The 16,767-nt window shown below is 36.9% G+C and overlaps 1 pseudogene; it reads left to right on the top strand.

Moving 5' to 3' along the window:
• Positions 1-3,380: 3,380 nt before the first annotated feature.
• Positions 3,381-15,126, top strand: LOC142163488 (protein BIG GRAIN 1-like A; annotated as a pseudogene).
• The last annotated feature ends 1,641 nt before the right edge of the window (positions 15,127-16,767 follow it).

Below are 16,767 nucleotides of genomic sequence, written 5' to 3'. Positions count from 1 at the left end.
TCGAGCCTAACATTTGTAAAGTAGTGACGAGGCTAAGACAAGACACCCATAAATAAACTTGTGCAATTTAACAATATATGTACGAAGATAACGACAAATAAAGGTTAGACAAGTAATATCGAGAGGGGGACATACTGAGGGGATCACAAGATAAAGAATCACAACAGTAATAAGAACTTGATCAACCAATATACCTTAAACAGATAGAAATAAGTAAACACAGTAAAAGAAAATGCACGGCATCACCCTTCGTGCTTTTACTCTCAATCTCACCATATGAATCAATAGAAATGACACGGCATCACCCTTCGTGCATTAACTCTCTCATAACATGGCACGACATCACCTTTCGTGTATTAACACTCACAATATGGCACGGCAACACCTTTCGTGCATTAACACTCACAACACATGGCACGAGATCACCCTTCATGCATTAACACTCTTCCTCACCAAAATAATGAACAATAATAACAGGGAGATAGTAATAACAAGAACAAGTCTTACTTTAACATTTGGTTCCACAATACCAACCTCAACTTTGAATCAATACTCAATCAATGTCAAAGTCCGTAAGAATGATCAACGTAACGATTAACTAGTCTAAGCATGGATAATCTGATCAAGGAAAATAATAACTACAAGGATAAAACCTACTCGCATGTTATGACTCGACAACAACGCATAGGTACTCGTCACCCTAACATTCAAACACGTAGCAAATAGGCAAATAAGACCTAATCCCTTAAGCCAGATTAACCACGACACTTACATTGCTCCAACGGCCAAACTCAAAGCTCAACCACGGCTTTTCCCTTCAAACAAGCCTCCGGACCAATAGAATCTAGTAATTTACCAACCAAATGATTCAGATTAAGCCTTAGGAACTACCCACGATTGCAAAGAATTCAATTTAGGCCATTATATAAAAAGTCAACACCCGGGACCACTTGGTCCAAACCCAAAATTCGAACCAAAATCCGATTACCCATTCACCCCTGAGCCTGGATATATAATTGGTTTGAAATTCGACCTCAATTTGAGGTCTAAATCCCCAATTTTTGAAATCCCTAGTTTCTACCCAAAAATTCCAATTCCACCATGGAAACCTTAGATTTTAGATTGAAATTTTGTGAAATATAGTGAAAGATTGAAAGGAGATAGGTTAGAATCACTTACCAATGATTTGGGGAAGAAGGAGTCTTTGGAAAATCGTCTCCTATGTTTCTAGGTTTGAAAATTTGAAGAATGGGAGAGAAATCCCGTCTAAGTCATCTTTTGTTCAGCTGCAGGTTGCGACCTGGGGCTCGCAAATGCGACATTTTCTTCGCAAGTGCGAAAGGGGTCTTAGGCTTGCAATCATCGCATATGCGAACAGGAGAGGATCGCAAATGCGACCAAAAACTTTGCAAATGCGAAGGTCCACCCCTAGCCCACTGCTCTCAAATACGATGGTTTCTTCGCAAATGCGAAATCTACAGGTCTGATGTACATCAGCTATGATTTCTAAGTTCTATTCACTCCGTAGCCTATCCGAAACTCACCCGAGCCCTCTGGGCTCTAAACCAAAAGTGCACACTAGTCTAAAAATATCATATGAACTTGCTCGCGCGATCAAATCTCCAAAATAACACCGAGAACTACGAATTGAATACCAAATCGGATGAAATTTTTCAATAAAACTTTGAAACTTTTAATTTCTCAACCGGACGTCCGAATCACGTCAAACCAATTCCGTTTCTCACAAAATTTCACAGACAAGCCATAATTATTATATTGAACCTGTATCGGGCTCCGGAACTAAAATACGGACCCGATATCAACAAGGCCAAGCATTAATCAATTCTTAAAAACCATTAAATTTTCAGACTTTTAATTTTCAACAAAAATTCATCTCGAGCTAGGGACATCCGAATTCAATTTCGGGCATACGCCCAGGTCCCATATTTCAATACGGACCCATCGGGACCGTCAAAATACTGGTCCGGATCCGTTTATTCAAAACATTGACCAAAGTCAACAAAAACTAACTTTTAAGGCAAAAATTCTTATTTTTATCAGTTTTAGCATATAAGCCTTCCGGGTCAATATCCGGACTGCGCACACAGATCGAGGAAGGCTAAAATGTGGTTCTAAAGGTTTCGAAACACAGAATTTGATTCTAATACATAAGATGACCTATCAAATCATTACAATATATATATATATATATATATATATATATATATATATATATATATATATATATATATATTTGGGATGGATATTGAGATTAACGAGTCCGGTGACCCCTCTCATATATACATAGTTCCGCCTCAGCATTCTATCACAACTTTTGGTGGTGAATATAAGTGAACATACGAAAGGATACCAAGAGGAATCTGAGAAGTCAAAGTAGAGCAAATTTCAACTTCAACCAATATGGCGCACATGCAAACGTTAAAACTGAACTTTTGCAACCAAAGTTATAATTGGCTTTCTGCAACCAAACTATTATAAAACTGAACTTTTTCTTTTAATGGTTTCCTTCTTCGTTCTTTCTTGTACGTACATTACACAGTGATACTGCTGGTAGAATCTGAGGCGCACTCTGCTCAATCACATTCCATATGTTGTGTTCTTTGGAATTAGCTAGAAGTGCTAATAGTACAATAACAACATATAGCCTCGGACAAGAAGCATTAGAATATATTGTACGGAAATGACAATATATTACAAGGGAAGGACACTGTGCAGCAGTTGCATAGACACTCTGGCAGAATAATATACACGCGAACAGAAAATGCAAAAAAATATAAATTATATCACGTCATTTATAAAATAATCACAGGTAAATTTAATATTAATAAACATTAATTGACAACACTTTAGACTCTTATACAAATGGCTCCTTCCAAGTCAATGAGCAACTGAGCATTACACATAAGGTCACAAACCCCTCTCTCCTTTTTCCCCAATCTCCTACAAAAAGAACTCTTCTTTTCTCTCCCAAGATCCAAGCAGTGGCATTTGGCTTTCTCATTTCATATATTTTACTATACATGATATGCTCATCATTCTTGCTTGTTGTCAATAGATCCTTCTTTGCTTCTTGTCTTGTTTTTTTACATTCTTCTTGTGTTAGTTCATTTCTTCTTTTTTTTTTCTCCGGTTCAACCATTTAATATTTGAATTTTACGTACTATCCTAACTAATTCAGATTCGTTCCGGTAAAGTCAGTGAAGGAGGTAAAATACTACCTACCAAGAAGTTAGTTTCTTCAATTTGCATGTTCCTTCATCTTTCATTTTCTAGTTTTTAAAGATTTATACTCAGTTTCATACTCCACGCCTTAGTTCTTACTATCTTATTCCCATTAATAATTTAATTCCAAGAGAAAAATGTCTTTTTGCGAAAACCCCACAAAAACAAATGAAAGGCCTGAGCATAGACGAAAAACACCATCATTTTCTTCCTCTCTACTGGAAGCCATTTACCTTTCAATTGATGAACCAAAAGATGTAGCAGAAGAGCAAAGGCAAGAAGAGAACTTTGCTCCTTATAAAAGAAACAATGCCATAGAAGAAGCTGAAGAAGAAATCGCCAATCTCCGAAGAGCAATCTGTATTGGGAAAAATTGAGTATACATATTAACGTAGAATAAAGATGACGTGTCAAGACACGTAGACTAGTCAAAGAGTTACAGCTGGTAAGGAGATACGAGTTGCAACAGATACGAGCAAAGGCAAAGGAAGAGGCACGGGCAGATATTCAAAGGACTCGGCGGCCGTACCTATTTAAGTCATTTTAGGTCCAGGAATCAAGTGGAATGAATCTGACAATATATGAGAGTACAGATACAGTATTTAATGAGCATTAAAATACTGAATACGTTAGAGAATCTGTATTAAATACAATGATTGTCTAACGTAGCATTCAATGTCTCTAATTACTCATAATAGCCTTATTATGACAAGGGCAAAAGGCATATCTCCCAAATAGCTATAAAAGGGAGATAACTAATCAATTGTAGGGACACGAAATACTATCTGAATATATTGATTTACTTGTTTTTCTTCTGATTATATTATTGCTAGCCAAATTATTTTCTTTCATATATTCTTTTGATTATCAGTAACCCGAGTTCTTCGAAATTAAAGCTTTGACCGAAATCTCATTTTTTGGTTAAACAAATTGGTTCCGTTATCGGGAATCTGATAATCTATTCTCTTTTAGCTTAACTTTCCTTGTTGCATCAATCATGTTGAACAATAATGACAACATCCAAGGAAATCAAGGAAACCAACAACTTCAGGGAGATCCACAGGGTACTCACACCCCGGTCCCTTCTCCACGAGGCTCTCCTCGGCGGTCTCGTGAAGGCACTCATGACGGATCTTATACAAATGGAAACGCTCAATTTGAAAATGTTGAAGCTATCGATGAAGCTTTGCAAAAACTAATTGCTGCTTAGGTCAATAAATCTCTTGAGGTTTTGCTAACCAGTTACTTGCTGCACCAACCACACCCACTCCAAATAACAACCCTTTGGAGAATCGTCGGTCCGGGCTTGTTAATTCAGGTAGCGGTGGAACCCCCAGCGAATCACAGCAGGGAGAACCAGGTAACTAAGTCAATTCTAATTTACAAAATTTAGTACTAACTTTGCAGAAACAACTCAAAGAGCAAAGTGATCGCATAGAAGAAATACCCGGGGTGCCGCCCGTAATCAAAGGGGTAGATATGGATAAATATTCACAGCAATCCTGGAAGCCAAATGCTACTCCCCTCCTAATTCCAAAGAAATTCAAAATACCTGATATTCCAAAATATGATGGAACAACAGACCCACGAGACCACATGACTACATTCACAACAGGCGTAAAAGGCAACGATTCGACTAAGCAGGAGATTGAATCAGTATTAGTCAAAAAATTCGGTGAAACACTCACCAAGGGAGCATTAACATGGTATTCTCTTTTACCCAAAAAATCTATAAATTCTTTTGCTGAGCTTGCAGATTCTTTCATCAAAGCACACTCGGGAGCTCAAAAAGTCGAAAAAAGAATGGAAGATATTTTCAAGATCAAGCAAGGGGACTCAGAATTGCTTAGAGAGTTCATGGACAGATTCCAACTTGAAATAATGACATTACCACGTGTACCAGATAATTGGGTAGCTATAGCTTTCACAAGCAATTCGAATAAAAAAAGCTCAGAAGCTACGAGACGACTCAAACAAAGCCTTCGTGAATTCCCAGCTACAACATGGAATGACGTTTACAACAGGTATATCACGAAGCTGAGGATAGAAGAAGATAATGTTCCAGGACTTCAAAAAGAAGAAAAGGTAAGTTCGAGACATGTGGAGATCGAAAAAAGATCCGGTAAAAACAAGTACGAGCCATACATGGGACCTGCAGGAAAAGTCTCACGATCAAAGTAGGACAATCAAAGGTATGATCACAGATCAAGGAATAGAGAGTCAGGTTCTTCATCAAGATTTAGAAACGATCGAAATACCTATGAGTCACGAGATGATGATAGAAATTTGAAGGCGAGATTTGGCGGTTATAGTTTCAACGTAAGCACTTCCGAGCTCGTAGCTATTTTGAGAAGTATGAGAGATAAGTTATGATGGCCAAAAGAGATGAGATCGAATCCAAACAGGCGTAACCCTGATCATTGGTGCAAGTTTCATAATGACCATGGGCATAAAGCAGCAGATTGTAGGTTTTTACAAAGTAAAGTTGATCATTTATTAAAACAAGGTTATCTCACCGAGTTGTTCAGTGAGTAAGGTAAGCAAGCTTACATGAAGAACAGGCAGGAGCCCCCGAAGCCACATTCTCCCAAAAGAACCATCAACGTTAGAAGCGGAGGTGAAGACATCAATGACATATCATACACTGCAGCTAACAAAATTTCCAAAGTTACAATTACCTAAGGGAAACGGGTACGGCATGTCATAGAGGAAGAAAACATTATATTTGATAATGCAGATGCAGATGGCGTATTAACCTCTCATAACGATGCACTGGTAATATCTCTAATTGTACATGATACTAATGTAAAACGAGTTTTGATTGATTCAGGTAGTTCCGCGAACATTATTTTGCTAAGAGTATTACGTGAGATGCAAACAGAAGATAGAATAATACCAAAGGCGCATACTCTATCTGGATTTGAAAATTCTAGTGTTATGACTAAAGGAGAGGTAACACTCACCACATTCGCAGAAGGAGTCGTCAAAGATACATAGTTTCAAGTAGTAGATATGGAGATGGCTTACAATATGATCCTTGGGAGACCATGGATCCATGAAATGGATGTTGTTCCTTCAACCTTGCATCAAGTCATTAAATTTCCATCACCTTGGGGGGGTATGTCAAATTCGTGGAGATCAACATACATCCAGGAGCATCAATTCTGTAGCAGATTCAAGTACGAAAAATGAAGGAAAATAGCAATTATAGAAGACAGTTGAGAGAATCACAACACAAACCTCAACTGAACAGGGACGAACAGATGTGGATTCAAGGCCTGACACCATTCAAGAACCAGAAGAAAACAAAAACATCAAAACAACAATTGAGGAATTGGAGCTTGTTGTGTTATTCGCTCAATGGCCTGATAAAAAAGTCTATGTAGGGGCCAATCTTAGCCAAGGCATGAGAGGTAAGTTAATTGAATTTTTAAAAACTAATGTGGACTGTTTTGCTTGGTCCCACTCTGACATGATAGGGATACCACCGGAGGTGATGACTCACAAATTAAATGAAGACCCATCATACCCTCCTGTCAAGCAAAAGAAAAGAAAGCAAGAAACTTTCAAGAATCGGGTAATTCAAGAAGAGGTTCAAAAATTGCTAAAGATTAGATCAATCCGCAAGGTAAAGTATCCTAATTAGTTAGCCAATATTGTCGTAGTTCCAAAGAAGAACGGTAAGTGGCGAGTTTGTGTAGATTACACAGACCTTAATAAAGCTTGTCCTAAAGATTCATTTCCCCTACCACATATAGATCAGCTGATTGATGCAACTACAAGACATGAACTATTAAGCTTTTTAGATGCATATTCAGGTTATAATCAGATCAAAATGGATCCGGGAGATGAAGAAAAAACTTCATTTATAACAGACAGAGGGACTTACTATTATAAAGTAATGCCTTTTGGTCTCAAAAACGCTGGTGCAACATATCAGAGGTTGGTTACTAAAATGTTTCAAGAACATTTGGGTAAAACCATGGAGGTTTATATAGATGATATGCTCGTTAAAACTCAGCATTCGAGAGATCACATATCACACATGTCTGATACTATTCAAATTCTGCGCAAATTTAATGTGAAGTTAAATCCTGAGAAATATGCATTTGGTGTTGCATCAGGTAAGTTTTTAGGGTTTCTTTTTTCTAACCGTGGTATTGAAGTAAATCTCGCACAGATTAAGGCCATTGAAGAAATCCCTGATATGCTTTCAAGTAAAAAAGAAGTTCAGAGATTAACAGGAAGAATTGCAGCCTTGAGAAGATTCATTTCCAAATCATCATAAAAGTGCTTTAAATTCTTTTCAGCTCTTAAAAAGCAGGATCATTTTGAATGGAATGAGGAATGTCAGCAGGCGCTCAGAAATTTGAAAGCGTACTTATCAAATCCACCATTGCTGACAAAACCAAAGGCTGAGGAAAGACTTCTCATTTACCTTGTTATTTTTGAAGTAGCGATAAGTGCTGTTTTAGTCCGTGAGGACCAAGGTAAACAATCTCCGATCTATTATATTATCAAATCTTTGTTAGATGCGGAGACATGATATCCTCAATTGGAAAAGCTTGCACTTGCATTAATCATGACATCTAGGAAATTAAGACCTTACTTTCAATGTCACCCTATTGCTGTAGTAATTGCTTATCCCTTACGTAATATATTGCATAAGCATGAGTTATCAGGTAGATTGGCTAAGTGGGCTATAGAATTAAGTGAATACGAAATCACATACCAACCTAGAACTGCTATAAAATCTCAAGTATTAGCTGATTTCGTCGCTGATTTTAGCCAAGGGATGTAACTAGAAGTAGAAAAAGAATTACAGGTGTTCAATGGAGCTAACCCAGGAACTTGGACCTTATTCACGGATGGTTCATCTAACGTAAAAGGTGCAGGTTTAGGGATCGTATTGGTACCACCTATGGGTGAAACCATTCGACAAGCCATAAAATGTCAGTCTATAACTAACAATGAGGCAAAGTATGAAGCTGTAATTACAGGTTTAGAACTGGCACGAGAACTCGGCATAAATCAGATTACAATCAAAAGCGATTCACAACTCGTAGTTAATCAAATACTGGGGACTTATACGGCCAGGGAAGCAAGGATGCAGCAATACTTAGCGAAGGTACGGGATTTGATAAAGCAATTTCAAACCTGGAAAGTAACATTAATACCAAGGGATGAAAATGTTGAAGCTGACGCTCTAGCTAATCTCGCATCTGCGGCTGGCGTGGCAGGTGATGCAAACGCTTCAGTTATTCATTTGTTTCATTCAGTTCTCGACCCTGATAAGAATGAGGTAAATTTTAATAACTTAACTTGGGATTGGAGGAACGAGATTGTTGCTTTTTTGCAGTATGGTACCGTCCCTGGTGATAAGAAAAAAGCTCATGCGCTTCGAAAAAAGGCTTCTCGGTACTGCTTAAAGCAAGACAATCTTTATCAAAAAATGTTCAGTGGTCCCTTATCAAGATGCCTCGGACCTTCTCAAACGGAGTACGTAATAAGGGAAATACACGAGGGGCATTGTGGGAATCACGCAGGAGGAAGATCATTGGTAAGAACCCTAATTAGGGCAGGGTATTATTGGCCTAAAATGGAAGAAGAAGTAGAGAGTTTCGTGGCTAAATGCGATAAATGTCAAAGGTACGGTAATAATATGCATAGACCTGCGGAGTTACTACATCCGGTCATTGCACCGTGGCCATTTATGAAATGGGGAATGGATATCGTGGGTCCATTACCACAAGCAAAAGGACATGTAAAATTTTTGCTCGTACTCACTGATTATTTTACTAAATGGGTAGAGGCAGGAGCATTCAAACAGGTGCGAGAAAAGGAAGTGAAAGATTTCATTTGGCGGAATATTATATGCCGATTCGGTGTACCAAAGGAGATCGTGTGCGATAATAGCCCTCAGTTTATAGGAGCTCAAATCATGGAATTCTTTCAAAGTTGGCAGATTAAAAGGATTACGTCTACGCCTTATCATCCGGTGGGTAATGGGAAAGCAGAATCAACAAATAAAGTCATTATCAACAATTTGAAGAAGCGTTTAGAGGAATCAAAAAGTAATTGGCCAGAAGTGTTACCTGGTGTTTTATGGGCATATCGCACAACTGCAAAAACAAGCACAGGAGAAACACCATTTTTGTTGGTTTATGGAGCAGAAGCTTTAATTCCCATTAAGATAGGAGAGCCAACTACGAGGTTTACGCAGGCAACAGAAGAGTCTAATGACGAAGAAATACGTGTAAATCTTGATTTACTTGAAGGAAGACGGGAAACTGCATTAATAAGAATGGCAGCACAGAAGCAAGTCATAGAACGGTACTACAACCCAAGAGCACGCCTCAGATTCTTCAAAATTGGGAACTTCGTTCTCAAAAAGGTTTTCCAATCTACGAAGGCAGCTAATGCGGGTAAATTAAGTCCAACATGGGAGGGACCCTACAGAATTCATGATATTGCAGGTAAAGGAGCATATGAACTGGAAATAATGGATGGCAAAATATTACCTTCACATTGGAATGTTGTTCATTTGAAGAGATACTACTTCTAAGGAATACCCACTGTCAGGTATCTATGTTTTAAAATTCTATTTTCGAATTGTTAAAATTTTACTAACGATCTTAGATGATAGGCAAAAAGCTAGCCCGTACTAAATGATGAGCCACGACCTGCAAGGAACGTGGAATACATTAAACTTCTCGGCCCAAGGTTACAAATATTCTGATAGAAATTCAAAACGGGTTAAGCAGTCTTCATCTATAATCGCACCTCTGAGTCCCGTATGTTTTTCCTTTTTCAGGGAAAGGACCAAATGAGAGGAATAATCAAGTGCTCGAGGCTTCATACTTCAACACTCATACACTTGGGGGACTACATAATATACACAGGCATGTGTATAAAGAAGGCAAAGAAGTCAAGTGCAGAGTAAAAGTCACGAAGTCACGAACTAAGGCCAAAAGAAAACCTTACTATAGTTAGGGTAAAGGCTATGTACTGAAATGGGTTATAAATAAAAACCTCATGTTTATTATTTTTACTTTTTTAAATCTGTTACAAGAAAAACAGTTACGAGAAAGTTATAGATGTAATTCAAATACATATAAACTGTTATTCAAAAATAGACAAGGTTCAAATAAAAACTTGTCAAAGTTATTTCAAAGAAACATGTGTGTTCCTATTTCTTTTATCGTATGTTAAACACTATTATGAAGTTGAGACGCCTTTTTCATTAAGTGTCAAATATAAAAGGGCCCTCTTTTATAAAACTTATGTTTAAATTAATTAGTCATAAGTTTAACAGAAGCATTTTTGAAGAATAAAAATGCAAATTATTTTGTAAGTCCTGGAAATAAAGGCAAGAATAAAGTAAACAAAAGTTCAAGATAATAACAAGAAAACTTCTTAATATTTAAAAAAAAGAACTTAAGACTAAGTACGTACTTAGTTGTAAAACTACGAATTGTTTATACAAATTGCCCCATGAAAAGGTCTAGGGACTTGCGTTTCCAAAATAAACCCTCAAATGAAACCAAGGGTTTGATCAAAATTTTCCAAATAAAACAAAAACAAAGATATTCAAACAACTAAAGCTGGTCACTGAGAAGTTGAAGGTACTGAAGCAGGAGCATCAATAACAACGGGCTCAACTTGGGCAGAAGTATCAACAGTTGCAGTCAACTTGACTTGCAGCAACAGGCTCGACTGGACTTGAAATAGTTGGGATACCCGTATCGACTTCAACATTCACGGAAGCTTTGGCCATGGGAGAAGGAAAATCTTGAGTTTGCTGAGCTTTCTCAATAGTTTCATTGATTTTAGCCAACTCAGATTCCAAGTTGAAATTTTCTTCGCCGGCTTTAATTAGGGTATCACGGCGTGAATTCAAAAATGCCCAACTTACTTCAATAGAAGATTTATCTTCAAGGATCTCATAATTCCTTTCCCAGTCAGCAATTTCGTTCTTTAACTTCTCATTTTCAGCCAAGGCAGATGTGTAAGAAGTCTGGAGAGAGGCATGGGAGCTTTCTAAAGCACGCACTTTATTAGAAGAAGCTCGAAGGTCTTCTTATGCCTGAGTCAAATTTTGTACCAACTCCCCACCGTAAGCTTCTTTTTTACTCAAAAGAGCCTTCAACTCTCTGATTTCTTCACTAGCCTTGGACAGCTGCTCTGAGAAGGAAGTTTCGAGGCGAGTTTTTTCTTTATTTGCTTGGCTTGAGGAAGCCTTTTCAACCGCCAACTCCGAAGTCAAAGCCCGTACATGCTGCTCCAAAATACTCTTACTCTCTTCTAAATACTCCACATCAATTTGCAAGCTCTCAAACTGTTCCCTCCAATTGCATGCCTTTAACTGAGAATCACGCACTAATTGATCTGAGTGGGCAACTCTTTTCATCATCTCTGTGCCGATAAGGTTGGCCTAAAAAGGGGAAAAGGAAATAAGAATCCTCAAAGATAGAAAAATTACAAAGTAAAAGAAAAAAGAGAAGGGGAATACCTTCAAAGTGGTGTGCACAATATCGTTCATCAGGGTCAAGGAACTATGGCTCTCTAGCTTAGCTTTCTCAATTGGGCCAATTAAAGGCTCTAGCCATACATCCGCTTGACTTGATTATCTTAAGAGACTGCCCTCAGCAGGAACTTCAATGACTACTCGCCTCATAGCAGCACTCCTACTTGAGGAGCCAACCTTAGTGCGATGAATGTTTGGATGAGGAATTCTCGAAGGTGGAACAGAAGAGGTGGTAAAAATAGTCTGGGGAGAAATAGAAACAATCGATACTGGCAAAGAATGAGTTACAGACATGGGTGTCAAAAAAGAAGCCAAGGGTACTTCATCAAAAACACGGCCTAAGCCTTCACTACCAAACCCGCTAATAAAAAGCTGCTCAACAGAGTCATGAGCAGCAGCGGGAGCAACGTCATCATCAAGAATCAGTACTGATTTCAGCAGACTCGGTAAGAGGAAAAGAACGATGGGGGGATACCTCTGCTTCATCATCGAAAATGATGCGTCTTCGAGCTCGTGGCCTTGTCACCAAAGAGCCCCCGTTTTCCTCCTCTTCAGAGTCTTGTTCCTCAATGGCAACGACTTTTCTTTTTGCAGAAGAACCCAAGATTATTTCTTGAGCCCTTTCCAAAGAAATGCGGGAAGCCGCGACTGCCTCGACAGTGACTCCACGAATAGCAAATCCTGATAAAAAGATGGATTGAAATTAGTGCAATAAAAAAATATACACGAAAAGATGAAATAAAATAAAAGCTCTTACCATGAGTTTTTACTTTCCAACCAAAATGGTTAGAAAGTATCTTCCAAGACCTACCATCCATTGGTGCGGTCCTCAATAACTTGTCTACCCAATCACGGAAATTGGGAACGTCTTCCACAACTCCCATGGTTGCTAAACAAAGTAAAATTAGAAAAGTTGATAAATTTGAAGAAAAAAGGTACGAGAAAGTTAAAAAAACTTACGTGCAAAATTTCACTTCTCAGGGAAGGGAACATTATCATCACCCACTAAACCAACAGTGGGGGCAGCAACAAACCTGGCATACCAGCCACGGTCTTTGTCATCCTCAGGGCTCACCAAAACTCTCTTGCTCCTGGCTACTAGTGTGAAAACACCATTGCGGAAGAGTCTACGAGAGTAAAGGTGAATCAAATTAGGGAAAGTAAAGGGAACACCGGCTGTATTGGCCAAATGCCTTAAACAGGCAACAACCCTCCAAATGATTGGGCCAATTTGACTCAAACAAACATCGAAGAAACGACAGAACTCAAGTAACAGGGTCAATAGATGGTCTAAACCCTAAGGTGAAAGAGTATGTATAAACAAAAGAAAACCCGGTTATGTAAGAGGTGATTCTCTGATTTGGATTAGGGATAATAATAGGGAAATCACTACTCCAACGACAGTCTCTAGGAACTACAGAAATCAAACCTTCTGTAATTTGAGTGGGATAAATATCAGCACGATCTAAACTAGAGACTTGGTTCCTAAGAGATTCTCTGTCATGATAAAAAGATAGTTCCATAGGAACTATCTTCTCCATTGTAGGCTCACGAAGAGGTTCAGAAGGTTCTTTACCTCTTGAAGAAGATCTTTGTGAAAGTGAACCCCTAGTTCTAGAAGAAGGTCCAGAACTAGGTAAAGGAGTGGAAGAACCGCGAACAGATCCTAATTACAAAACATACCTCCCCTTCTGCTTCTAATGGGGGCATTAGGGAAGGTATCAACTATGGGAACCCTTCTAGGGTTAGAATTTGAAGAAAACATGATGAAGAAGGATGATATGATGAAGAAGCAAACAGGGATTTGAGAGAATGAATATTCAGTAAACTTTATGTGGAAAAGACAAAGAAAGAAATTATATTTATACTGATAAGCAACCGCTGAAGGAAAAAGTGTAATGATGGAAGTACCATAATAATGATAACTGACGCTTCGTGAATAGTGGAGTCGTGAAAAAGCCTTAAAAAGGGCTGGAAAACTGCAGAACTAATGAAAAGGTGACACATGTGAAGAGCATTAAATGAAAGTGACAATTGAAGCGTCAATTTTGTCATAGCATTAATGATGACAAAAAATTTCGTTCTAATGAAATCCACTTCCCAAATATTCAATTGATGAATAAGTGGAAAGCGGGGGGACTATTTGTATTAGGAAAAATTGAGTTTACATATTAAAGTAGAATAAAGATGACGTGTCAAGACACGTAGACTAGTCAAAGAGTTACAACTGGTAAAGAGACACGAGTTGCAATAGATACGAGCAATGGCAAAGGAAGAGGCACGGACAGATATTCAAAGGACTCGGCGCCCGTACCTATTTAAGTCATTTTAGGTCCACGAATCAAGTGGAATGAATATGACAATATATGAGAGTACAGATACAGTATTTAATGAGCATTAAAATACTGAATACGTTAGAGAATCTGTATTAAATACCATGATTGTGTAACGTAGCATTCAATATCTTTAATTACTCATAATAGCCTTACTATGACACGGGCAAAACGCATATCTTCCAAATAGCTATAAAAGGGAGATAACGGATCAATTGTAGGGCACGAAATATTATCTGAATATATTGATTTACTTGTTTTTCTTCTGATTATATTATTGCTAGCCAAATTATTTTCTTTCATATATTCTTTTGATTATCAGTAATCCGAGTTCTTCTAAATTAAAGCTTTGACCGAAATTCCATTTTTTGGTTAAATACAATCATGATTGATAAATGGCTGAAAAATTACAACAAATATATTCAAAGCTCAGTACACTTCAGTTCAGATTCAACCAAATTTTCTTCCTCAGACACAGAATCAGCTTCAAAATGTGAAGGGAAATTTATCATGAGAACAAAGTTAAGAGCTTTGAAGATTTATGCTGAGTTGAAAAAGGTGAAACAACCCATTTCACCAGGTAAGAAAATCGCAAATTTCTTGAATTCGATATTCAATTCAAGAAACATGAAGAAAAATCATCAAGATTTAACTATGTCAAGGTGCTCTTGTTTGAATAAACCACCTTCATCTAGAGGTAATAAATCAAATAGGTGTGTTAGCTTTTGCCCTGTTAGTATAATTATTAATGAGAATGATGAGTCATGAATCAAGTTAAGGAGCAAGATTATGAATAATTCCATCAATGGGTACAGAAATATTGAAGAGAAACATTTTAATGAGTATCAATTTAGAGGATTTCACAATGCAAAAGGTGATTATGATGCTGAAGAATGTGAAGAAGATTGTAGGAGTTGTGCAAGTTCTGATCTGTTTGAGCTTGACAACGTTGGTATGATTGGTGTTCATACAACTATAGATGACTTGCCTGTCTATGGGACTAGTAGTTTTAAAAGAATTTAAATTATATACAGATACGGTAGAGTATTTAAATATTTTTCTGTTTGGAATTCGATTTCTTAAAATGCATTACTAATATTATATTTTAATTAAATTCGATATGATATGATTTTTTTCTTTTTGGTTTCGATTTATCCGGTCCGATAATTTTCTTTTGTTCAGCTTGAATAATAACTAGTGCACAGAGTCATATACTGTAATATTCTTAATTAAGGTACTCACAAATACAAATTCAAAAATAAAAATATTATAAGTTTACCTGACTATTGACAAATATTTTATCCAAAACAAGCAAATATAAACCTATAGAGAGAAAAAAAGGTACATAAAAAAATAAATTTGATTATTGAAAATATGTTGTTACTTACTTAGATTTATTGCTGAAGTTAGAGAATAAGGCCAAGAGCATCAAATGCCTTGCTCAAACTATACATTATTTTGACCATTTTTTTAAGCACATCGCACTCATAGATCTCATTTATAGTCTCACGTACATCTTCTACGTGTGCAATAGAGAGCCTATATGATATACCATAAATAAAATATCTATTGTGTAAATTAGTTTATTTTTTTGGTACGGTAGTATTTTAATTTTTCATTAAATATCGAATACCATATCTAATACTAAAAAATTTTAAAAACTTAAACCAAATACCAAAATATCAAATAGCAAAAATCATAATTTTTGGTCTCGGTCCGGTGATTTGGTATTTAACAATTATGCACAACTAGGGTCCATTCATACTATTGTCATTAGAAATTTCTCATCTTTGCCTTTGTCATCAATGAAACTCCAGCATAAAATGGGTTGAACCAGCTTGTTCAATTTCTTTCAGAAAAAAGATCCAAATTTACCCCTTAATGCTTTTACTATGATTTAAACCTACCCTCGTACTAGAGTTTTGTTAGGGGTCAAAGGCAAAAATAAGCTTTTTTATAACATTAGATTAAAAGTATAGTAAAATTGCTCAATTTCGGATAATACATGGGCAAATTTGACATGTTTTTCTAACTGTTGTGTCAAGCTGGTCTACCTTATTTCTGCGGTTTTACGTTTAACTGCAAACGAATTCAATATTTAAATTTAATGGATTCAAAGTTCTAAACTTTTTTAAAACATAAGTTCAAATTTTAATATTTATATTATTTTTCAGGATATATATTGAAAATGATGAGTTCTATTGACTCCTGACACTCTAGGTCGACCTCTAGCTTTAAGTAGTCTTAGATTCTAATATTTTCTAATGAGGTTTAAGGAGCAGTTATGAAATGATCATATCAACTAGTATACATTAGCTTAACCACTTCACTTTAACTACTTTGATCTAGAAATATGCTCTACTTTCAAATAATATATAACCCTGAGCATGGACGGGTCCACCTCCCGACTTACGGGTTCACGTGAACCCAGTAGATTTTATCCAAATAGTGTAAATATATTTGAAAATTTTGACTTAATATCTATAAATATTTGAATGTGAACTCAATTACTATTAAAAATTTACTAGAGATCGTCGCAAGAACCCACAAAAAATAAATCCTCAATTAATCCGCCTGTGTCCCTGAGCTCTTTCGAAATCATTAATATATCTTTTTATATAGGCTTTCTCTATGTAATGATGGTGATCTATGTATCTTTCGGTT

This window comes from Nicotiana tabacum, chromosome 8, assembly GCF_000715075.1.
Source record: "Nicotiana tabacum cultivar K326 chromosome 8, ASM71507v2, whole genome shotgun sequence".
Taxonomy (NCBI): domain Eukaryota; kingdom Viridiplantae; phylum Streptophyta; class Magnoliopsida; order Solanales; family Solanaceae; genus Nicotiana; species Nicotiana tabacum.
The sequence above is the reverse complement of the archived record's forward strand: the minus strand, read 5'-3'. Positions and strand labels throughout refer to the sequence as shown.